Below are 24920 nucleotides of genomic sequence, written 5' to 3' on the forward strand. Positions count from 1 at the left end.
GGACCTAAACTCCTTATTGAATGCTCTTGATGATTTCTTACGGAATATACCACACATTCACTAAGATTCTGTTAAATATTGTGCAAACGTTTTGAATTCTGATTGTCTAGCAAGATTGTCAAGGATATCCGACAAATGTTGCTCTGAAGGAATCTCTGAAGAAATTTCAGTAAGAAATATCCAAAACAGTCCTTGAAGGATTATCTGGAGAAAAAAAAACTTCTAAAATCCCCGAAAGAAATAATCATCACATGAATTATTGAAGAAAATCCTCAAGAAACTACATAATCCCTGGAGGAATGCGCGAAGAAATCATTGAAAAAATATCGAAGAAATCTTGGAAGGAATTCCCGACGGAATCACTAGAGGTACTTGAGGGGGAATGTTTTGAGGATCCCCTGAAAGAGACCCTGGAGGAAATTCATAATTAATCTCTGAAGCAGTTCTCAAAAAAATTCGAGAATTTAAAGAGATATTTACTGAAGAAATTCACATTTTTACGACATTTTTAAAGAAATTTCCCAAGGAATCCCTGGAAGAGTTTTCAAAGCAATTCCTCAAATCTGACCTTAAATCTGTGGAGAAATCCATAAATTAACTTCCGAAAAAACATCTCGAAAGGAAATGATGAAGGATTTCTCGGAAGAATTGCCGGAAGAATCAGCTGACTATTTCTCAAAGGTATCTCTGGAGTAATTATGGAAGAAATTCGCAATAGAATCGATGAAAGACAAATTCTGGAAATAATCCCCGAAAGACGTCTCTACTACTAAACTACCAAAGAAAGTCCTGGAAGAATTATCGAAAAAAAAACTGGAGGAACTTCCGAGTGAATCTATGAAGGAATTCTTGAATGGGCCCCAAAAGGGATTGCCAAGAAAACAAAAATACCGCCAAAATTCAAGAAAAAATCCCTGGGGAAGTGTGGGAAAGAATCTCTGGATCAATTTTCGAATGTTGACCTCGAAGAATTCACAAGATTAATTAGAGCATTAATCCCCGGAAAAAAAAATCCTGAAGTTATTCGCATAAAAACTCCGGGAGGATGGATTTTCAAAAAATACCCGAACAAATTCTCCAAAGAATCTCTGAAAGAGTTTTTGCGTAAATCAAGTGAGAGTTTCCTAACGAGTCTCTTGGAAAATTCGTAAATTTATCTCTTCCGAATAAACAATCCCAGAAGATTTTTCGAAAAAATCTGCTTCCAAAGATTGGAGTGGGATAATTTCCTTCAGAAATCCCTAGAAAATTTTAAGAAAGCATACCAGGAAGAATTCCCGAAGGAGTAACCGGAAGGAATCTCTGAAGGGATCTCCAGAGCATATCCAGCTCAACATACGAATTTTTCTCATGTATGAGCTTCTGTTTGAAAATTTGTTACATGTTATTTGTTTTGCAATATTCTTCACCTAATCTTTAACAAGGGGCGTATGAACGAAAAAAACCTTATAAACTTCTTCAAAAAAAAAAATACAACTTGAAAACGGTTTGATGGATTGAAATAATGACTTTGAAGAAGTTTGAGGATATTTGAAGGACTGTTTGGGGGGAAATACACTGATGGCGGTAAGCTCCACAGCGTACTAGACGCCAATCTCGTATTATCCTCGATTTTCTTAAGCACCAATCGGTGTTATCCTTGATTCTAATCTGAGATTTAACTTTAGTACGCCGATTTCGGCGCACTACAATTAATCTCGGATTAGTATAAAACTGGCTGCGTGCTGAAATTTGTCAATACGCATACTAATGCATCGAACTGAAACGTCAAAAGACAAAAACAAAACAACATTTTCGTGTGGTAGCCCGTACCTGTCCGTGCCACCCGACGACGGATACTCCGCCCGCAGTTGCTACAGGAAGCATCCGGCTTTGCGCGGCATCGCATCTTTTCCTCCAGAAACACACAGTTTGATTATCGGTACGAGGTAAGCAAAAATTCAGTTAAGTTTTCACGTTTGAATCTTTTTTAACCATTCCCCATTTTGTCCTCAGGAATGTATGAAAGCGGCTGGAGTAATCACCACAATTCTCCAAAGTTCAGTTGGATAATCGGCACTACCGGACGTTGAAAGCACACCATCGAGGTTCCCGGATCGCTTTTGGAAAAATGAACTTGGATGTTCTACACTCGTATTCAAACGGAACAAAATGTGGAGAAGCCGGAAAAATTTAATTAAAAGAACAGATAGAAATAGAGAACTGGAGAAGTGATAACCAATTAAGGTTTGTATAAGATTGTTACTAAATAAAATATAGTTTTTTGTCACCATAAAAATGTGAACAATTTGGTTTAAAATTAAATAATCTCGAAAGCCACAAACATATCTCACCAACTTTTGATAGTTGCAAAAATGATTGATCCCGAAAATTTGAGGAGTTCCATGAAACATTCCTCCAACAGTTCCTTCAGGCATTTCTCCTTTAGTTCCTTCTAGTATTCGAGGAGTTCCTTCACAGATTTCTTCAGGCATTCTTCTATGAGTTTCTTCACGGATTCCTCCTGGATCTCCTACACGGATTCCTCCAAGAATTCCTTCGGGGATTCCTCGGGTAATTCATTTCGGGATTCCTCCAGCAATTCCATCGGGAATTCCTTCGAGGATTCCTCCAGCCATTACTCTTGACTCCCTCTGGGAATTCCTCCAAAAATTTCGTCAAGAGTTCCGCCAGAAATATCTCCAGGATCTCTCGCAGAAATTCCTCAGGAATTTCTCCAGAAATTTCTTTTGAGATTTCTCCAAGAATTCCTTCAGGGATTCCTCCAAGAATACCTTCACGGATTTCTCCAAAAGTTCCAGAATTCCTTCGGGAATTTCTCAAGGAATCCCTTCGGAGATTCCTCCAGAAATTTCTTAAGAGATTTCTCAAAGATTTCCTTTAGGAATTTCTCCAGACTTTCCAGAATTCCTTCGGGGATTCCTCCAGAATTTCTTTGGGGTTTCGCCCAGAATTTCTTCGGAGATTCCTCCAGGAATTCCTTCGGGATTCCTCCAGCAATTCCTTCGGGGATTTCTCCAGCAATTGCTTTCGGGGATTCCACCAGCAATTCCTTCGGTGATTCCTCCAGCAATTCCTTTGGGGATTCCTCAAGCAATTCCATCGGGGTTTCCTCCAGAGTTTCTTTGGAGATTCCTCCAGAATTTCTTCGGAGTTTCCTCCAGATATTTCTTTACGGATTCCTCCAGGCATGCTTTCGGGATTCCTCCAGAAATTTCTTCGGGGATTCCTCCAGAACATCTTCAGGGATTCCTCCAAAAATTTCTCACGGATATCTCCAGGAATTCCTTCGGGATTCCTCCAACAATTCCTTCGGGGATTCCTCCAGAATATCTTCTGTGATTCCTTCAGAAGTTCCTTCACGGATTCCTCCAGGATTTTTTTTTTTCGAGGATCCCTTCTGCAATTCCTTAGGGGATTTCTTCAGGAATTCCTCCGGATATTCCTCGAACTTAAGCAATTCCTTCGGGGATTCTTCGAGCACTTCCTTCGGGGATGCCTCAAGCAGTTCCTTCGAGGATTCCTCCAGGATTTCCTCCGAGGATTACTCCAGAAATTCCTCCGAGAATTCCTCCAGCAATTCCTCCGAGGATTCCTCCAGCAATTCCTCCGTGGATTTCTCCAGGAGTTCCTCCGAGGATTCTTTCAGGAATTGCTCCGAGGATTCCTCCAGGAATTCCTTCGAAGATTCCTTCAGGAATTCCTCCGAGGATTCCTCCAGGAATTCCTCCGAGGATTCCTCCAGGAATTCCTCCGAGGATTCCTCCGAGGTTTCCTCCAGGAATTCCTCCGAGGATTCCTCCAAGAATTCCTCCGAGGATTCCTCCAAGAATTCCTCCGAGGATTCCCCCAGGAATTACTTCGAGGATTCCTCTAGGAATTCCTCCGAGGATTGCTCCAGGAATTCCTCCGAGGATTCCTCCAGAAATTTCTCCAAGCATTTCTCCAGAAATTCCTCCGAGGATTACTCCAGAAATTCCTCCCAGAATTCCTCCACGAATTCCTCCGAAGATTCCTTCAGGAATTCCTTCAGGATTTGCTCTAGGGATTCCTCTAGGAATTCCTCCGAGGATTCCTCCAGGAATTCCTCCGAAGATTCCTCCAGGAATTCCCCCGAAGATTCCTCCAGGAATTTCTGCGAGGATTCCTCCAGGAATTCCTCCGAGGATTTCTACAGAAATTGCTCCGAGGATTCCTCCAGGAATTGCTCCGAGGATCCCTCCAGGAATTCCTCCGAGGATCCCTCCAGGAATTCCTCCGAGGATTCCTTCAGGAATTACTCCGAGGATTCCTCCAGGAATTCCTCCGAGCATTCCTCCAGAAATTCCTCCGAGGGTTCCTCCAGGAATTCCTCCGAGGATTTCTCCAGGAGTTCCTCCGAGGATTTTTCCAGGAATTTCTCCAAGCATTCCTCCAGGAATTCCTCCGAGGATTCCTCCAGAAATTTCTTCAGGGATTCCTCCAGCAATTCCTCCGAGAATTCCTCCGAAGATTCCTTCAGGAATTCCTCTAGGAATTGCTCTAGGGCTTCCTCCAGGAATTCCTCCGAGGATTCCTTCGAGGATTCCTCCAGGAATTCCTCCGAAGATTCCTCCAGGAATTCCCCCGAGGATTCCTCCAGGAATTTCTGCGAGGATTCCTCCAGGAATTCCTCCGAGGATTCCTCCAGGAATTCTTCCGAGGATTCCTCCAGGAATTCCTCCGAGGATTCCTCCAGGAATTCCTCCGAAGATTCCTCCAGGAATTCCTTCGAGGATTCCTCCAGGAATTCCTCCGAGGATTCCTCCAGGAACTCCTCCGAGCATTCCTCCAGGAATTCCTCCGAGCATTCCTCCAGGAATTCCTCCGAGGATTCCTCCAGGAATTCCTCCGAGGATTCCTCCAGGAATTCCTCCGAGGATTCCTCCGAGGTTTCCTCCAGGAATTCCTCCGAGGATTCCTCCAAGAATTCCTCCGAGGATTCCCCCAGGAATTACTTCGAGGATTCCTCTAGGAATTCCTCCGAGGATTGCTCCAGGAATTCCTCCGAGGATTCCTCCAGAAATTTCTCCAAGCATTTCTCCAGAAATTCCTCCGAGGATTACTCCAGAAATTCCTCCGAGAATTCCTCCACGAATTCCTCCGAAGATTCCTTCAGGAATTCCTCCAGGATTTGCTCTAGGGATTCCTCTAGGAATTCCTCCGAGGATTCCTCCAGGAATTCCTCCGAGGATTCCTCCAGGAATTTTTCCAGGAATTCCTCCGAGGATTTCTCCAGGAATTCCTCCGAGGATTTTCCAGGTATTTCTCCGAGCATTCCTCCAGAAATTCCTCCGAGGATTTCGACAGAAATTCCTCCGAGGATTCCTCCAGGAATTCCTCCAAGGATTCCTCCAGGAGTTCCTCCGAGGATTCCTCCAGGAATTTCTCCGAGGATTTTCCAGGAATTTCTCCGAGCAATCCTCCAGAAATTCCTCCGAGGATTTCTCCAGGAATTCCTCTGAGGATTCCTCCAGGAATTCTCCCGAGGATTCCTCCAGGAATTCCTCCGAGGATTTCTCCAGGAATTCCTCCGAGGATTTTCCAGGAATTTCTCCGAGCATTCCTCCAGAAATTCCTCCGAGGATTTCGACAGAAATTCCTCCGAGGATTCCTCCAGGAATTCCTCCAAGGATTCCTCCAGGAGTTCCTCCGAGGATTCCTCCAGGAATTTCTCCGAGGATTTTCCAGGAATTTCTCCGAGCATTCTTCCAGAAATTCATCCGAGGATTGCTCCAGGAATTCCTCCGAGAAATCCTCCAGGAATTCCTCCGAGCATTCCTCCAGGAATTCCTCCGAGAATTCCTCCAGGAATTCCTCCGTGGATGTTTCCAGGAGTTCCTCCGAGGATTTTTCCAGGAATTTCTCCGAGCATTCCACCAGAAATTTCTCCGTGGATTTCTCCAGGAATTCCTCCGAGGATTCCTCCAGAAATTCCTCCGAGGATTCCTCCAGGAATTTCGCCGAGGATTCCTCCAGGAATTCCTCCGAGGATTCCTCCAGGAATTCCTCCGAGGATTCCTCCAGGAATTCCTCCGAGGATTCCTCCAGGAATTCCTCCGAGCATTCCTCCAGGAATTCCTCCGAGGATTCCTCCAGGAATTCCTCCGAGGATTCCTCCAGGAATTCCTCCGAGGATTCCTCCAGGAATTCCTCCGAGCATTCCTCCAGGAATTCCTCCGAGGATTCCTCCAGGAATTCCTCCGAGGATTCCTCCAGGAATTCCTCCGAGGATTCCTCTAGGAATTCCTCCGAGGATTCCTCCAGGAATTCCTCCGAGGATTCCTCCAGGAATTCCTCCGAGGATTTTTCCAGGAATTCCTCCGAGGATTTTCCAGGAATTTCTCCGAGCATTCCTCCAAAAATTCCTCCGAGGATTTCTCCAGGAGTTCCTCCGAGGATTTTTCCAGGAATTTCTCCGAGCATTCCTCCAGAAATTCCTCCGAGGATTTCTCCAGGAATTCCTCTGAGGATTCCTCCAGGAATTCTCCCGAGGATTCCTCCAGAAATTCCTCCGAGGATTTCTCCAGGAATTCCTCCGAGGATTCCTCCAGGAATTCCTCCGAGGATTTTCCAGGAATTTCTCCGAGCATTCCTCCAGAAATTCCTCCGAGGATTTCGACAGAAATTCCTCCGAGGATTCCTCCAGGAATTCCTCCAAGGATTCCTCCAGGAGTTCCTCCGAGGATTCCTCCAGGAATTTCTCCGAGGATTTTCCAGGAATTTCTCCGAGCATTCTTCCAGAAATTCCTCCGAGGATTGCTCCAGGAATTCCTCCGAGAAATCCTCCAGGAATTCCTCCGAGCATTCCTCCAGGAATTCCTCCGAGAATTCCTCCAGGAATTCCTCCGTGGATGTTTCCAGGAGTTCCTCCGAGGATTTTTCCAGGAATTTCTCCGAGCATTCCACCAGAAATTTCTTGGATTTCTCCAGGAATTCCTCCGAGGATTCCTCCAGAAATTCCTCCGAGGATTCCTCCAGGAATTTCGCCGAGGATTCCTCCAGGAATTCCTCCGAGGATTCCTCCAGGAATTCCTCCGAGGATTCCTCCAGGAATTCCTCCGAGGATTCCTCCAGGAATTCCTCCGAGGATTTTTCCAGGAATTTCTCCGAGCATTCCTCCAGAAATTCCTCCGAGGATTCCTCCAGGAAATCCTCCGAGGATTCCTCCAGGAATTGCTCTGGGGATTCCTCCAGGAATTCCTACGGTGATTCTTCCAGGAACTCATCCCGGAATTCTTCCAGGAACTCCTCCGGGGGTTTCTCCAGGAAATTTTCCGAAATCCCTAGAGTTCCCCCAAGGATTCTTCATTTTTAATGGAAATACTGGAGAAATTCCGGAAGGAATCGCTGGGGAATAGATAATTCCCAAAATAATTTTTACAGGTATTTCTAAAATAATTTTTGGAGTTAATTCCACAGCAATTGCTGTGTAAATGCCTGGAGAAATTCCTGGAAATTTTGTAGAAATCCTGCAGAAATTTTTAAAGAAATTCCTAAGGAAATTTCAAAAGAAAATCCTAAGTATTTTTAACTTCCGTCTATCTAATGGAAATCTTGTAGAAATTCTCGAAGGAATCTCTAAGGAATGGTCGAAAGAATTTCTGAAGAAATTCATTTGGAATTTCTGAGTAATACCCTTTCGAAAATCCTGAGGTAATTTCTTTAAGAACCCCTGTGTAAATTTATGAAGAAATTCCTATGGAAATTTCTAGAGGAACTCATGAAAGAATCCCAGTGAAAATTTCTAGAGGAACCCCTGGAAAATTTCTGCAGAATTTCTAAGGTAAATTACCGAATGAGTTATTGGGGGAATTCCTAAAGAAATCCTGCGGAAACTTTTGGAGGAATCACTGAAAACATTATTGAGATAATTGGGGAAACTCCTGGAAGAATTTTCAAGAAAATGTCTAGGAAGGCCTTGTAGACATTTTACAATAGAAATTTTGGAGAAATTCTTGAAGGAATTTCCGGAGAAATTCTTGAAGGAATTTCCGGAGAAATTCTTGAAGGAATTTCCGGAGAAATTCTTGAAGGAATTTCCGTAGAAATTCCAAGAGCAATTCCTTAGAAATTTCCAGGACAAATTCCTTCCAAAATTTCTGATGGCAATCCATTGTAAATTCTTGAACTATGTAATTCCAGTGGATATTTCTAGAGGAATGCCTGGAAAAATTCCTGCAGAAATTTTTCAGACAATTTTCTGAATTTATTCTTGGTGGATTTTCTAGGGACATTTTCGAATGGAAATCCTAAGCAAATTTCAGGATTATTCTCTGAATACTTGAAGGAATTGCTGTGGAAATTCTTATCTTGGAAAATTTCCTGGATAAAGGAATTCTCGGAGAAAATCTATAAGAACTCCAGAAGACACCTTCGAAGGAATTCCAGAGAAAATTCTCGGAGAAGACGGAATTCTCGGATGAATTCTAGAAGGAATTTCAGAAGGAATTTCTGCAATGATTTCCGGAGAAAATTTTTGAAGAATTTCCAAGACGATTTTCTGGAGGAATCCTGGGGGAATTCCCGAAGGAATCCATGAGGGAATTCCCGTAGGAATCCCTGGGGGAATTCCCGGAGGAATTCCTGGGGAAATTTCCGGAGGAATCCCTGGGGAAATTTCCGGAGGAATCCCTGGGAAAATTCCCGGAGGTATCCCTGGGGAAATTCCCGGAGGAATCCCTGCCGAAATTCCCGGAGGAATCCCTGCCGAAATTCCCGGAGGAATCCCTGGGGAAATTCCCGGAGGAATCCCTGGGGAAATTCCCGGAGAAATCCCTGGGGAAATTCCAGGAGGAATCCCTGGGGAAATTCCCGGAGGAATCCCTGGGGAAATTCCCGGAGGAATCCCTGGGGAAATTCCCGGAGGAATCCCTGGGGAAATTCCCGGAGGAATCCCTGGGGAAATTCCCGGAGGAATCCCTGGGGAAATTCCCGGAGGAATCCCTGGGGAAATTCCCGGAGGAATCCCTGGGGAAATTCCCGGAGGAATCCCTGGGGAAATTCCCGGAGGAATCCCTGGGGAAATTCCCGGAGGAATCCCTGGGGAAATTCCCGGAGGAATCCCTGGGGAAATTCCCGGAGGAATCCCTGGGGAAATTCCCGGAGGAATCCCTGGGGAAATTCCCGGAGGAATCCCTGGGGAAATTCCCGGAGGAATCCCTGGGGAAATTCCCGGAGGAATCCCTGGGGAAATTCCCGGAGGAATCCCTGGGGAAATTCCCGGAGGAATCCCTGGGGAAATTCCCGGAGGAATCCCTTGGGAAATTCCCGGAGGAATCCCTTGGGAAATTCCCGGAGGAGTCCCTGGGGAAATTCCCGGAGGAATCCCTGGGGAAATTCCCAGAGGAATCCCTGGGGAAATTCTCAGAGGAATCCCTGGGGAAATTCCCAGAGGAATCCCTGGGGAAATTCCCAGAGGAATCCCTGGGGAAATTCCCAGAGGAATCTCTGGGGAAATTCCCAGAGGAATCCCTGGGGAAATTCCCGGAGGAATCCTTGGGGAAATTCCCGGAGGAATCCTTGGGGAAATTTCCGGAGGAGTCCTTAGGGGAATTCTTGGATGAATCCCTGGAAGTATTTCAGAGAGAAGTCCCAGAGGAATCCCTGGGAGAATTCCCGAGAGGATTTCCTAGAAGAGATCTGGAAGGAATTTCTTGAGGAATCCCTGAAGAAAGCCCTAGATTCCCTGAAGATAAATAATCCCTGGAGAAATCCCTGAAGTTAGTTATGGAGGAATTCGATAACAGGAGGATTTCCTTAAGAAATCCCTGGGAGAAAGTACTGTAAAAATCCCAGAAAGAATTCCCAGAAAAATCGCTGGAAAATTTCTGGAGAACCCTGGAGGAATGTATTGAAATTTCCCTGGAGGAACCATTGGAGACATCCATAGAGGAGTTCTTGGAGGTTTCTTTCAAGGAATTCCAAGAGGAATATCTTGATGCATTTCTAGAGGAATCAATGGCGGATTTCTTGGAGGAATCCCTGGAAAAATTTCCGGAGGAATCCCTGAAGGAATTCCCGGAGGAATCCCTAAAGAAATTCCCGGAGGAATCCCTGAAGGAATTCCCGGAGGAATCCCTAAAGGAATTCCCGGAGGAATCCCTGAAGGAATTCCCGGAGGAATCCTTGGGGGAATTTCCGGAGGAATCTCTGGAGGAATTCCCAGAGGAATCCCTGGGGGAATTTCCGGAGGAATCCCTAAGGGAATTGTCGGAGGAATTCTTGAGAGAATTCCTGAAGGAATCCCATAAGAATCTCTGGAGGAAGTCCTGTAGAACCCTGGTGGAATTTCTGGAGGACCAAGGAAGAATCCATTGAGATTTTCCTGGAGGAACCCCTGGAGAAATCCATAGAGGAGTTCTTGGAGATACCTTTCAAGGAATTCCTCGAGGAATTTCAAGAGGAATACCTAGAGGCATTTCTACAGGAACCAATAGAGAATTTTATGGAGCAATCCCTGAAAAAAAATCCTGGAGTTCCCGAACGAATCCCTGGGGAAATTCCCGGAGAAATCCAAGTTTGAATTCCCGGAGGAATTCCTGGGAGAATTCCCGGAGGAATCTTTGAGGGAATTTCCGGAGGAATTCTTGGGGGATTCCCTTGGTGATTCTCTGAAAAGATTTCTGTATTCCCTGGGGATTATTTCTAAATCCCTGAAAAAATCCTGAATCCCTATTATAAAAAGCACAACACTATTGCGAATATCTCGCACGTTGCGCAGGAAAAAAATATGGTGGCCTTTAGCATATCATTTTGAGGCAAATGTAGACACCCAAAATACCAGAATCGATTCTAAACGTGCCCATCAACTCAGTTTCATTTTCGGTACGCGTGATAGCCTTGTTGGGACTTATAACTATATCACCGCTTAATTGCCGGAGGAATCGCTGGAGCAACTTCTGGCGGAATTCCTGAAGAAACTTCCGGAGGAATGGTTGGAGAAGCTTTCGGAGGAATTCTTACAGGAACTTCTGGAGGAGTTTTTAGAGGAACTTCCGGAGGAACTCCTGGAGTAACTTCCGAAAGAATTCCTAGTGTAACTTCTGGAGGCATTCCTGGAGCAACCTTCAACCTTTAAACCACTTGACATGAAATTTTGTACACAACTAGATACCGTACGTTGCTCATCGTGCACGAAAAATAAAGTCATTGTCATAAAATCGTTTGAGCTACAGCATAAAGTTCCCAAAATAGACCCCTCCCCCCTCCCCAAATGGTCCCAGACCCCGCTGCTGAAGCACTGCATATTGGATATTCTTGGAGGCCTAAGAAATGTTCTGTCAAAATCTCTCTAGCTTTTCATAGGCAACACTGAAGTATCTCAAAACCTGGGATAATTTATTCAAAAAAATATATTTAAAAAACATTGCAACATCACTGGAAGCCTGGAAGGCTTACAGACCAAAGTTAGTTGTTGTATACATGAAAAGAATATAAGCAAAACCAGGAACGGTTACAAATATTGTGCCAGGTTTTGTTAGCGGTGTTGTAATATGTAGAACGGATTATTAGGTATGACTGTGACAAGTGCCCTTTTAAACATTTGATATAACCAAAACGCTTAACTGTGCGATTGAAAAAACCTCAAACATACGCATAAGTATAATGATTATTGCTCAACTAATAGAAGCACTGCATTCGCTATCTTTCATCGTCCTCCTCGGAATTCTCCTAGGCTAGTTTCAGGTCCTGCTGTTTGCGATCGCGAAACTCTTCGGTACTTTCCAGCTATATGTTAAGTATGTCGACTTGTGCGAATGTTACATGGCCTTGTTGACGGAAGCTGATTCGCTAAGGGAACGAAGGGCAGCTGCGGCTCCCAGGTTGAGATTTTCAAAATTATTCCTCAGCGATTATCAGTCTTGATTGCAAGACGCTCTCCAAATCGCCATTCAGCTCGACGTCTCTGCAGTGGTAGAAGTAGCTATCAAATCCAATGACCTCCTGTATTTCATAAAGCCATCAAGAAAACATTTGGTCGCCTTCATCAGCTCATTCTTGTCCAGCAGTAGCACTAGCAACATCAAATGGAAATGCGCATCAATCTCCGGGAGTGGATTCTTGGTTAAGGCATCTCCGGTGCTAGCATTCCTTCCGGGTATGCCCATGATTCCTCGTGTTTCGCTTCAGCCGGGAATGCTGCGCTGCCCGTGAACAAAGCTCCGCCTCGAGCTCCGCTTTCTCCAACTGTTTGCAAGCGATAGGAACACAGGATGAATAACGGTTCCTCGTTGGCGACCGCCTTATCAATATATTTACCTTAGGTGTTAGCAAATCTCTGTCAGTAGTTCGTCGTCCTTTTTCCTTTTTCCTGCTTCCACAATCCTCATCCTCTCCATTTTTTCGTCCTGGATGGCCGGGGCGAGCATGGCTGCTTGGGTAACCACTTTCGGACGTGTTCGGTTCACGGATTTGGGATGATTTTACAAAATGTTCCACAAAATTCTTCGGACTGTGACCACTTTATTGTTGTGCGATCTGTTTTTTTTTGTGCAAAAATGGTAAATAAAGGGCACGTTCACAAAATGTATTATTTACGAATTGAGGACAAAACAAAAACTTTGACGGAAATGTTTTTTATTGCCTTCTTTTTGTGTTCGCATTCGCATACGCACACTATGTTATTTGGCTGCGTGCTAGTACGTTACCGTCGGGTTTGGTGCTTACGAAGCGAGGTATCAAATTTAATCCGAGATTTAAATAAATCCGGATCAAATCTCGTACCAACTGCGTTGGTGCTTATGACCATGAGAGTAATATCCATCGCGGATCTATGTTGGATGTCATATAATGTCAATTTTCCAAAAACCTTACCGTTCGATTTTTTTTTATGAAGACTTTTAACTAATTTTCCAAATAGTCCAGGATAATCAAGAGTAGCTATTTTTCCCGAATATTTGCTTTTCGTCAATTTTCAAAACAATGAAAAAGCAAACAATTTTTGAGATTTTTATATCAAAAATAGATTCACGTACTGGTTTCAGTAAAAAAGCAACGCATATTTTTTCCTTCTGATATATCCGTGGAAAGTTAAAGGAGATCATTTCTCATATGTAAACAAGTGCTACCGAGTATGTTCGCTGTCATGATAAAACTGAACTTTATTGTTTCACTGTTCGAGCTCAATGCTACTCGATAACTTAGGAGGGTTCGGACGTTTTGCCGAGTGGACGTTGCCACTACAGCCTTCCCCCTTAAGTTTAAGCATTGAAATTATTTTCATTATATTTAAATACAAAAACATATTTAACAAAATCCGTAGCATACGTACATATCAAACGTTTTGTTTGAACTTTTTAAATTTCGAAATCGAACAATTCAAATATACAAAGTTAGATACTGATTAGATTTACAGCTTACAAAATACTATTTTGCTTAACTTTAAAATTCTTATAAACTGTTCGGCACACTATCCAGGAAAGTTACATTTTTGTTTTCTGCAGCAGCTTCTTCACAGTCCGTAGTTCACCGGATTCTGAATCCATCCTCCCTCAAAGAATCGTCCACGAAATCCATCGAATTTCCATATGAATCCTCTTTGCATGTCTCAGAGCATTCGTGGTAGTCGTTGTACGGCGTACGGTACCGTCCACTCTGGAACAGCGAACCAAATGTGATGAAACGATGCATCCATTCCATGCAGGTTGTTGACCAAAAGAGGATAACATTAATACATCGCAGCTAGAGTGACTGGAAGGGAGAGTGGCGTCATGTTCCCATTTTGACAGGTCTCCTGCTCGTTTGGAACAGGAATTTGTATGGATTTGACAGATGACCGCTGTTCCAATTTTGACATTGACGCCACTCTAAGTTAAAGCCACTCTAATCGCAGCTATTCCGAAAGCGCCAGACGAAAACAACATCACTATGTGCACTATATGCAACGGATGAAATCACTGCGTAACATACAACAAAATGCACTTGCGTTTTGCTTTGCACCTCATCAAATCAATAAAAACAAAAGTCATCAGATGACAAAGCCCGCATATGCCAAAATCGAGATTTACCGATTTTACCACCCATGGCCACAGTTGACCATTAAATAAGATAATGGTCGGTTTTCTCATTTTGAGCGATTGTTGAAATGAAAATGGTCTTTCAAAATCTACATTACAAATGAAGACCAAATGTGCAGTAAAACAAAAAGTCGTCTTTTTCAATGGCTATGAAAAACGCATCTCCTTTTGCAAAGAAAAAATGGTGAGCACAAAAAAAATTGTAACAAAAGACGATATTTCACCATGGATGCTACACCGAAAAATTGGAGAAGGTAAAAAAATAACGACACATTTTACTGGGATTTTTAATGCACCATTGTACAATAACAGTTACCACAAAACAAGAACTACGTTCACTAAAAACGTTGAAAAAATCATGCCAAAAGCAAATAAATACCGGCGGTCATGAAAAACACAAACGTTATAAAAAGGTAACTGGTTTTAGTGGTGCACTATCCTCAAAAATACACAAAAATCACTGCACAAAAAAAGCATACAGCATCACCGGCGGACATTAATATTTCGTGATGAAATGCACAACACAAAAGAAACACACTAGCACGCTTGTCGCCAAAAAAATCATGCTTTTCCTGAAAAATCACGCCAAAAGTTTGCAAAAGCAAACAACGGTCGTGAAACATAAAAAAGGCAGAAAAGCTGATTAAAACACATTTCACCTCGTCGACACTGATATATCCGTGGAAAGTTAAAGGAGATCATTTCTCATATGTAAACAAGTGCTACCGAGTATGTTCGCTGTCATGATAAAACTGAACTTTATTGTTTCACTGTTCGAGCTCAATGCTACTCGATAACTTAGGAGGGTTCGGACGTTTTGCCGAGTGGACGTTGCCACTACACCTTCATCTAATCATACTTAAGTTGAAGCGAATTGAAATTATTACGATTATTGTGCCCTCATATGTGCAAACAAATCTCTGTGATATTGGAACTAATCCCAGGGACTCCATCAGGGAGTCTTCCGAATAAAAGAAATTTACCAGGTTTTTTTTTACACAAATTCGTCCTGCAAAAATATACTCTTCTAGATATTTCTTAAGAAATTCTTAAAGGAAATCCTTCTAAAGTTTTAATAAGTATTCCAGCAGGAATTCCTTTACGTAATATTTAACCGTTATGTGTCCGACAAACTTTTTGCTTTTTTCTATTCCGTGTTTTTCAAATGGGCGCTGGGTACCCGGGTACCCTGTCGGCCACATAAGGGTAAAAAAAAACTATTACAGAATCCTTCGAAGTTTCCATTGGATATTCCTACAAAAAATTCTCCTACGATAATTTTAGAAAATCTTGCAGATTTTTTTCAGAAATTTCTCCATGGATGTCATCCAAGAATCGAACCCACACTCCGAGGCTTACGATACGCCTAGACAACTGCCGCCGCTAACCGCACGGACACGATGCACACCAAGGATTTTTTGAAAAATTCTTCCAGAAAATCTTTAAGAAATTTCTCCAGGGCTTTCTTCAGATATGCTTTTAAGAATTTCTTCAGGAATCAGGAGGGTCTTGAAGAAGGACACTGATGTTCCTGAGTATCCTTCACAATTTTCTCCAGGAGTTATCCAGATGTTTTATACTTCTTTATTATTCAGATTTTTTGCCATAGGCTGGTTCATCACCGTGTTCAGAAGTTCTTTTAAAGATTCTCTCGATTTTTTAGATAGCATTTTTTTCAAGAAAACTAACTCCTTCATAGATTTTCTCGAGATTTTCTCAAGGGATTTTTTTGAAAATATCCGCAGGAATGTCTCCAGGAATAACATTGAGGGATTCATCCATCTATGATATCCAGAATGATTTTTTAGGATTTTTTTATATTACTAGCAGGATTTTCTCTAGAGATTCCCGCAGAAGATTCTTTCTAAAGTTCCAGTAGTATTCCTCCGTATATTTCTTTAGATATTCCTCCAGCGTTCCATTTAACAATACCTATTAGAGATTTTCCACGGAATCAAAAAAAATCTTCGGAAATATTTCCTAGGATTTTCTGCAGCAATTTCGTTAGAAAATTCTCAAGAGATTTTTCGGATTTCTCAAGAATTTTTTAAGAAAATCCTTCAAGTAATCTTTTGAAGGATTTCTTTAGAAATACTTTTAATGTTTCTATTTTTTTTCTTCTTTTTTTTTTTGATGATATTCATTGGTATCTCAAACAATTCTTACATTCATCGACAAATAAACTAGGTGTTCTGTGTAAGGTTACACAATAAACGCTCAAACTTCCCAAATGGAGTAAAACGTGCCTCTGGAGCCGGTCTACTTATGGTTACACACTATCATCCTAATTTGATAAAATGAATTCTAATTCTCAACATATTCGCGTTTCCCAAAAAATGTCTCCTTGTTTTCCTCCAGCAATTTACAAAGAAATTCTTCCTGAGATTCTTCCCGAAATTCCTTCCACAATTTTCCTGGGATTCATAAAAAAAATACCTGCATGAGATTTTACAGGAATAAAACTGGGGATTTCTTCAAAAAAATATTCAGTGATTCATTTGGTAATTCCTCCATGAATTTCTTCCCATGAATTTCTTTCCCGGTATTCTTTTAGAAATATATTCAGTGACTCTTTCAGTGTTTTCTTTCGGAATTTCAACTAAGGTATTTCTTCAAAAATTTCATGTTTTTTTTTCATAAAGTTTCCCTTTAAGTAATCCTGCGGGAACTCTTCCTAAAGTTCCTCCAGGAATACCTTGAGAAATTCATTTTGGGACTCCGACAAAGGCTCTTTTTGAAAATGCTACTGCGTCAGGTATATGTCATGGTATTCCTTGGTAAATGGCATAGAAAATACAAAAGGATTTTTTGAATATCAAAAGAATTTTCTGAAAGAATCTCTGAAAGAACTCCAAAAGATACCTGCGGGAAAATTTTTGAAAAAAATCCTGGACTTAAATCTTTGAAGCAATTTCTGAAGTTATCTCTGGAGGGATTCCTGAAAATATTTCATGGGAAACTTCTAGAGGAATTCTAGAAATAATTCCAAAGTAAAATTCTGGTGAAATTTCAGAATAAATTTCTGGAATAATAAATTACTGGGATAGGTTTCGAGGAAATTTTTGAAGAGATCGCCAACGACACCCTTGAGGAGTTGATGAATGAATCCTGGGTAAACTATCTTTTGCAAGAGCTCCTGCACATACCTCAGAAAAAAATGCTCCGAAGAATTTCTCAAGACATGAGAGTGTTTATAAACTGAAGTGTTTATAAACCAAAATCCTGGAAAAGCTCTTCGAAAAATCACAGAGTAAATTTCGAAGGAAATGAAAGGAATTTCTGAAACAATACCTGGAAGAACTGGAAAATCTTTTCCAGGAACTCCAATTTCTTGAAAACATCCTTGACAAGTGCCAAAAACTAAAGCTCAGGAAACGCTTCTGAAGAATGGCCGGGAAAATTATTCAATGAATACCTGAAAAAAGGTCTAAACAAATCCTAACATGAATTTATGAAGCATTCCTTGGAAGAACACTTGAAGGAACTTTCGGAGTGATTCCTGGAGGAACTTCTGGGGAATTTTCTCAAGGGATTCCATTGAAAATATGCGCATGATTGTCTCAAGAATAATGTCATGGAAATCCAGCAAGAACTCCTACAGAGCTTCTTGCGTTATCACTTCCAGTGCATCTAGCAGAAATTTGCTCCACAGATTTCTGCAGAAATTTATGCAGAAGTCCTTTAGGAGTTCCAGTGTATTCCTCCGTATATTTCCCCTGATATTCCTCTAGCATATCCTCCAAGAATAGCCCTAGGATTATTTCCACGGAGTAAGAAATATTTTTTAGGATTCTTTGCGTCCTGTATTCCCTGAAAGTTTTCTTGAAAGATTCCTGAAAGAAAATCCCTGAATCAATTTCCGAAGTTATCTCTGGTACTTCCTGGTATCCTGGGGAATAATTGAAGGAATTATCAGAAGCAATTCCTGAAAGATTTTGATGAAAAACTTCTGAAGGAGTTTTAGAAATAATTCCAAGAAAAATTCGGAAGGAATTTCTTAAGTAACTGCTGGAGTAGTTTCAAAGAAAATTCCTGGGGAGATCTCTAACGGACGCCCTCGAGGAGTTGGTGAATGAATCGCTGGCGAAATTTCTTTAGCAATCCCTCAAAGAACTTCTGGAGAGACATCGGAAGAAATGCTTCAAAGTATTCTTGTACAATTTCTCAAGATATGACAAAAAATCCTGCTGACTTTTTTTTTTATTGTTTTTATTATTGTGTATTTTAACATTATGCTAATCCTAAACTTAAAAATTCTAGGAATCAATGAAGAAATTTCAGAGGAAATGAAAGGAATACCTGGAAGAACTGGAAAACTTTTTCCAGGTTCTCCTATTTATGGAAATCATCCTTGAGAAGTGCCAAACAATAAAACACATCTTGATCGATGTTTGAAGGATTTCCGTTGAAAAAAGGTCTAAGTAAATCCTAAAATGAACTAACGAAGTACTTCTTGAAGGAATATGTAATCGGAGGAACCTTTGGAAAAATTTCTGATGAAACTTCTTCGTGAAATTTTTTTAGGGAAGTTCCAGGAGAAATGCCAAGAAATAGTTCCTGGAGGAAATTTGGAACAATTTTGCCTGAGAAAATCTCTGGTGTAACTCTTGATGGTATCCCAGGAGAATAAATGGAGGAATACATGAAAAACCCTTGGGAAGAAATCCAGCAAGATTTTTTGTAAGAATTCCTGGGAAAAATCTGTGGGCATCCATAGATTAATTCTTGTAAGAATCTCTGCAGGAGCTTCTGCAGAAGTCTCTTGCTAGAATTTCCAAATGTTATCCCGCTAGGAACTATAAATATATTTTTTGCATGAACGACATTTTAAGGGAATCTCTGGCTGTGAAGAAATTTGAAAAAAAGTAAAAAATGAACTTCTAGGGGCACACAACAGCTTCTCAAGAAATTTCTGAGGAAACTCCTGAAGAAATCCTTAAGAAAAATTGCTGAAGAAAATTTTAAAAGAATCCCTGAGAAAACCCTTCTGGAGGAACATGTATAAATTTCTGAAGTAATCTTCGAAAAAAATGTCTTTAAAAAAATACTTGAAAAAAACCGTCGAGAACTGGAAAAAAATCCTGAAGAAACCCATGGTCTACTTCCAAAAAGTATATTTTGAGAAAATTCTTCCAAAAAGTATATTTTGGGAAAAACTTGAGAAACTCCTTAGGGCGAAACTGGACGAATTTCCTCATTTTTTGGTTGTCGGTTTTTATTAAATAACGAAGCAATGTTTTCAAAATCGGTTTTCGTACACATGTAAAACATTGATCAAGGTTTTTCCTGGTAAAAAATGTTTTTCGTTTTTGCAAAAACCATATTTAAGAAAAAATTCGAAAAAAAATGGATTCTGCAAAAATGGAAAACATTTTCTACCACGAAAAAAAATAAGAGGATACCTTGAACTATGTTCTACATGTGTACGAATATTTTTCGATAAATTTAAAAAACAAGACATGGCCTGTCAAAATTCTCAAAAATGTTTCTGATTGGCATCCTGAACGAAGTCATTGGTCAATCACTGGTCACTTGAATTTATCTTTCAGAGCACGAGAAATGCACTATTTACACTAGGTGGATTTATCAGGTGTTTATAAATCAATTGGAATCCAAACAGAATGGGCTAAGAATATAGGCAGTAGACAAAATCGGGAAGCCACTGTATTCACACTAGGGAAGAAAATGTTCACTTTGGGTGCAAATTTGCTGGAATTCGAAACTGGCTTAACCCCTGGCCTTGCACAATGATTTATACGGGCTCCAAAGTGCTAGTAAAAGCGAAGCGCACACAACCACCGCTCGATGGATGGAGCCGTGTCTACCCTCATTATTATTCCTCCCAGGAATGTGCAATCTGATGTACTGAATTTTATAGACTTTAAAATTACGCTCACATTCAGCGTCGCTCTCGAACCATACAGCTAAGCTAGCGCTCTACTACTTTCGTTGCTAGTCATGTTGCTCCTTATCATAATCATCATATTTTCTTCGGTTTCAACCATCACCCATGGCGCAGACATTGTGTGGCCCCGAAGACTAGTCAGCTCGGTCTGTGTTGTGCAAATGCAGCGATCCCCAGGGCGACCTCTCCCGGGCAGACCCATTCGGTTCGGTAGTCGTAGACAACGGAACGTCCCCGGAATGAATAATCATAAATTCAAACAAGCTTCTAACTCCATGGAACCCACCGCCCACATCCACCCCCCTTCAACCATCTCCTGGTCACGTACGTAGACAAACATCATTCAGCAGCAGCAGCTCACCTCAACAACATCAAGAGCAGGTTGCTGCATCGGAGCCAAAACGAGCAGAACCACACGAACCCGTCATGCCGGAGGAGAATCACAATTTGATTACACTAATTCATACTCGGGAGCACCCACCACCTACACCCACTCACACCCACCCACAGAGCAGAAAAACGAAACAATCTAGCAAGCGCTGATAAGTTGTGGTTTTCAAGAGCTCCTGAACTTTGCCATCATCACCGGGCGGGAAATCGAAGCAAGCCGGTCACAGAAGGAACGAATACCATCACTCTCACCCACCCACACGGACACACAAACATACACACAGACACTAATAATGATATGACTAAAACACGTTTTGCAGAATACAATCGGAATCTCTCTTTGTGAGAAAATATAATTTTGTACATCATGTCTAATGCAGGTATTAACGTCTTCCTATGCTATGCTGTCTATTATAATTATTAAAGAAAAAAAACGTAAATAAGAGTAACAATGTATTATGGATTATTGATAAAAAAAAAGAAAGAAGAAACTTATTATATAAAAATATACATTGAAAAAAAGTGAAAAGCGAGAGAGAGAAACACGTAAAAGTAAGAAGAAGCTGAAAAAAATCGTAGAAAATTACAAAAAAATGAAACTATATACAGTTAAACCAGAGAGAGAGATCCAAGATGAGAGCAAAATTTTATTATTAAAGAACGCGAAATACACCCCCTCTGAAAAGATGGTGCAGAGTGGTACACCACCACCGTCATGGTTCGCTGTAAAGGGGGTGACTATTTGGAGGAAACTACCAGAATTATTTATATAAAATTATATATATTTATAAAGTGTACGAATTCAGGCGCTGCAGAAAAAAAAGTTAGGAAATCGTGAAAAAAAAAACACTTAAACGTTACGCGGCTACTGCAAAGAACTGTGTTTGTGTAATCCAGTGACAATTGACGAAACAATGATAAACTAACTAAAGTAAACAAACACGTGACATTACCAAATGTCGGGGGAGCGATTCACAAATCAAGATGTGTTGTATTGTAAAAAAAACTAAAAATAAAAAGTGGAAAACCAAAAACCAACAAGACATTAAACGGAACAACCGGAACTAAAACAAAAAAATGTGAAAATCTGGAGAAGAAAAAGATACATTTTCAGCTTACTTAATGTACTATATTGGATACAAAAGTGGAATAAAATGAGGAAAAAAAGTTCTTGGGATATGATGGATTATCCGAACGCCATGTTGAATGAGCTAAATTCTGAGCAGGATTCAGGACGAATCCCGAACAAGATTCTAAAGGAATCCTGAGCAGGATTCAGGACGAATCCTGAGCAGAATTCAGGACGAATCCTGAGCAGGATTCAGGACGAATCCTGAGCAGGATTAAGGACGAATCTTGAGCAGAATGCAGGACGAATCCTGAGCAGGATTCAGGACGAATCCTGAGCAGGATTCAGGACGAATCTTGAGCAGAATGCAGGACGAATCCTGAGCAGGATTCAGGACGAATCCTGAGCATGATTCAGGACGAATCCTGAGCAGGATTCAGGACGAATCCTGAGCAGGATTCAGGACGAATCCTGAGCAGGATTCAGGACGAATCCTGAGCAGGATTCAGGACGAAACCTGAGCAGGATTCAGGACGAATCCTGAGCAGGATTCAGGGCGAACCCTGAGCAGGATTCAGGACGAATACTGTGCAGTATTCAGGACGAATCCTGAGCAGGATTCAGGACGAATCCTGAGCAGGATTCAGGACGAATCCTTAGTAGGATTCAGGACGAATCCTGAGCAGGATTCAGGACGAATCCTGAGCAGGATTCAGGACGAATCCTGAGCAGGATTCAGGACGAATCCTGAGCAGGATTCAGGACGAATCCTGAGCAGGATTCAGGACGAATCCTGAGCAGGATTCAGGACGAATCCTGAGCAGGATTCAGGACGAATCCTGAGCAGGATTCAGGACGAATCCTGAGCAGGATTCAGGACGAATCCTGAGCAGGATTCAGGACGAATCCTGAGCAGGATTCAGGACGAATCCTGAGCAGGATTCAGGACGAATCCTGAGCAGAATTCAGGACGAAACCTGAGCAGGATTCAGGACGAATCCTGAGCAGGATTCAGGACGAATCCTGAGCAGGATTCAGGACGAATCCTGAGCAGGATTCAGGACGAATCCTGAGCAGGATTCAGGACGAATCCTGAGCAGGATTCAGGACGAATCCTGAGCAGGATTCAGGACGAATCCTGAGCAGGATTCAGGACGAATCCTGAGCAGGATTCAGGACGAATCCTGAGCAGGATTCAGGACGAATCCTGAGCAGGATTCAGGACGAATCCTGAGCAGGATTCAGGACGAATCCTGAGCAGGATTCAGGACGAATCCTGAGCAGGATTCAGGACGAATCCTGAGCAGGATTCAGGACGAATCCTGAGCAGGATTCAGGACGAATCCTGAGCAGGATTCAGGACGAATCCTGAGCAGGATTCAGGACGAATCCTGAGCAGGATTCAGGACGAATCCTGAGCAGGATTCAGGACGAATCCTGAGCAGGATTCAGGACGAATCCTGAGCAGGATTCAGGACGAATCCTGAGCAGGATTCAGGACGAATCCTGAGCAGGATTCAGGACGAATCCTGAGCAGGATTCAGGACGAATCCTGAGCAGGATTCAGGACGAATCCTGAGCAGGATTCAGGACGAATCCTGAGCAGGATTCAGGACGAATCCTGAGCAGGATTCAGGACGAATCCTGAGCAGGATTCAGGACGAATCCTGAGCAGGATTCAGGACGAATCCTGAGCAGGATTCAGGACGAATCCTGAGCAGGATTCAGGACGAATCCTGAGCAGGATTCAGAACGAATCCTGAGCAGGATTCAGGATGAATCCTGAGCAGGATTCAGGACGAATCTTGAGCAGAATGCAGGACGAATCCTGAGCAGGATTCAGGACGAATCCTGAGCAGGATTCAGGACGAATCTTGAGCAGAATTCAGGACGAATCCTGAGCAGAATTCAGGACGAATCCTGAGCAGAATTCAGGACGAATCCTGAGCAGGATTCAGGACGAATCCTGAGCAGGATTCAGGACGAATCCTGAGCAGGATTAAGGACGAATCTTGAGCAGAATGCAGGACGAATCCTGAGCAGGATTCAGGACGAATCCTGAGCAGGATTCAGGACGAATCTTGAGCAGAATGCAGGACGAATCCTGAGCAGGATTCAGGACGAATCCTGAGCAGGATTCAGGACGAATCCTGAGCATGATTCAGGACGAATCCTGAGCAGGATTCAGTACGAATCATGAGCAAGATTCTGGTATAATCCTGAGCAGGATTCAGGAGCAGGATTCAGGACGAATCCTGAGCAGGATTCAGAACGAATCCTGAGCAGGATTAAGTACGAATCTTGAGCAGAATGCAGGACGAATCCTGAGCAGGATTCAGGACGAATCCTGAGCAGGATTAAGGACGAATCTTGAGCAGAATGCAGGACGAATCCTGAGCAGGATTCAGGACGAATCCTGAGCAGGATTCAGGACGAATCCTGAGCAGGATTCAGGACGAATCATGAGCAAGATTCGGGTCTAATCCTGAGCAGGATTCAGGACGAATCCTGAGCAGGATTCAGGACGAATCCTGAGCAGGATTCAGGACGAATCATGAGCAAGATTCGGGTCTAATCCTGAGCAGGATTCAGGACGAATCCTGAGCAGGATTAAGGACGAATCTTGAGCAGAATGCAGGACGAATCCTGAGCAGGATTCAGGACGAATCCTGAGCAGGATTCAGGACGAATCCTGAGCAGGATTCAGGACGAATCCTGAGCAGGATTCAGGACGAATCCTGAGCAGGATTCAGGACGAATCCTGAGCAGGATTCAGGACGAATCATGAGCAAGATTCGGGTCTAATCCTGAGCAGGATTCAGGACGAATCCTGAGCAGGATTCAGGACGAATCCTGAGCAGGATTCAGGACGAATCATGAGCAAGATTCGGGTCTAATCCTGAGCAGGATTCAGGACGAATCCTGAGCAGGATTCAGGACGAATCCTGAGCAGGATTCAGGACGAATCATGAGCAAGATTCGGGTCTAATCCTGAGCAGGATTCAGGACGAATCCTGAGCAGGATTAAGGACGAATCTTGAGCAGAATGCAGGACGAATCCTGAGCAGGATTCAGGACGAATCCTGAGCAGGATTCAGGACGAATCCTGAGCAGGATTCAGGACGAATCCTGAGCAGGATTCAGGACGAATCATGAGCAAGATTCGGGTCTAATCCTGAGCAGGATTCAGGACGAATCCTGAGCAGGATTCAGGACGAATCCTGAGCAGGATTCAGGACGAATCATGAGCAAGATTCGGGTCTAATCCTGAGCAGGATTCAGGACGAATCCTGAGCAGGATTCAGGACGAATCCTGAGCAGGATTCAGGACGAAACCTGAGCAGGATTCAGGACGAATCCTGAGCAGGATTCAGGACGAATCCTGAGCAGGATTCAGGACGAATACTGTGCAGTATTCAGGACGAATCCTGTGCAGTATTCAGGACGAATCCTGAGCAGGATTCAGGACGAATCCTGAGCAGGATTTAGGACGAATCCTTTGCAGGATTCAGGACGAATC

Source organism: Aedes albopictus, chromosome 1, assembly GCF_035046485.1.
Source record: "Aedes albopictus strain Foshan chromosome 1, AalbF5, whole genome shotgun sequence".
In the NCBI taxonomy this organism is placed as follows: domain Eukaryota; kingdom Metazoa; phylum Arthropoda; class Insecta; order Diptera; family Culicidae; genus Aedes; species Aedes albopictus.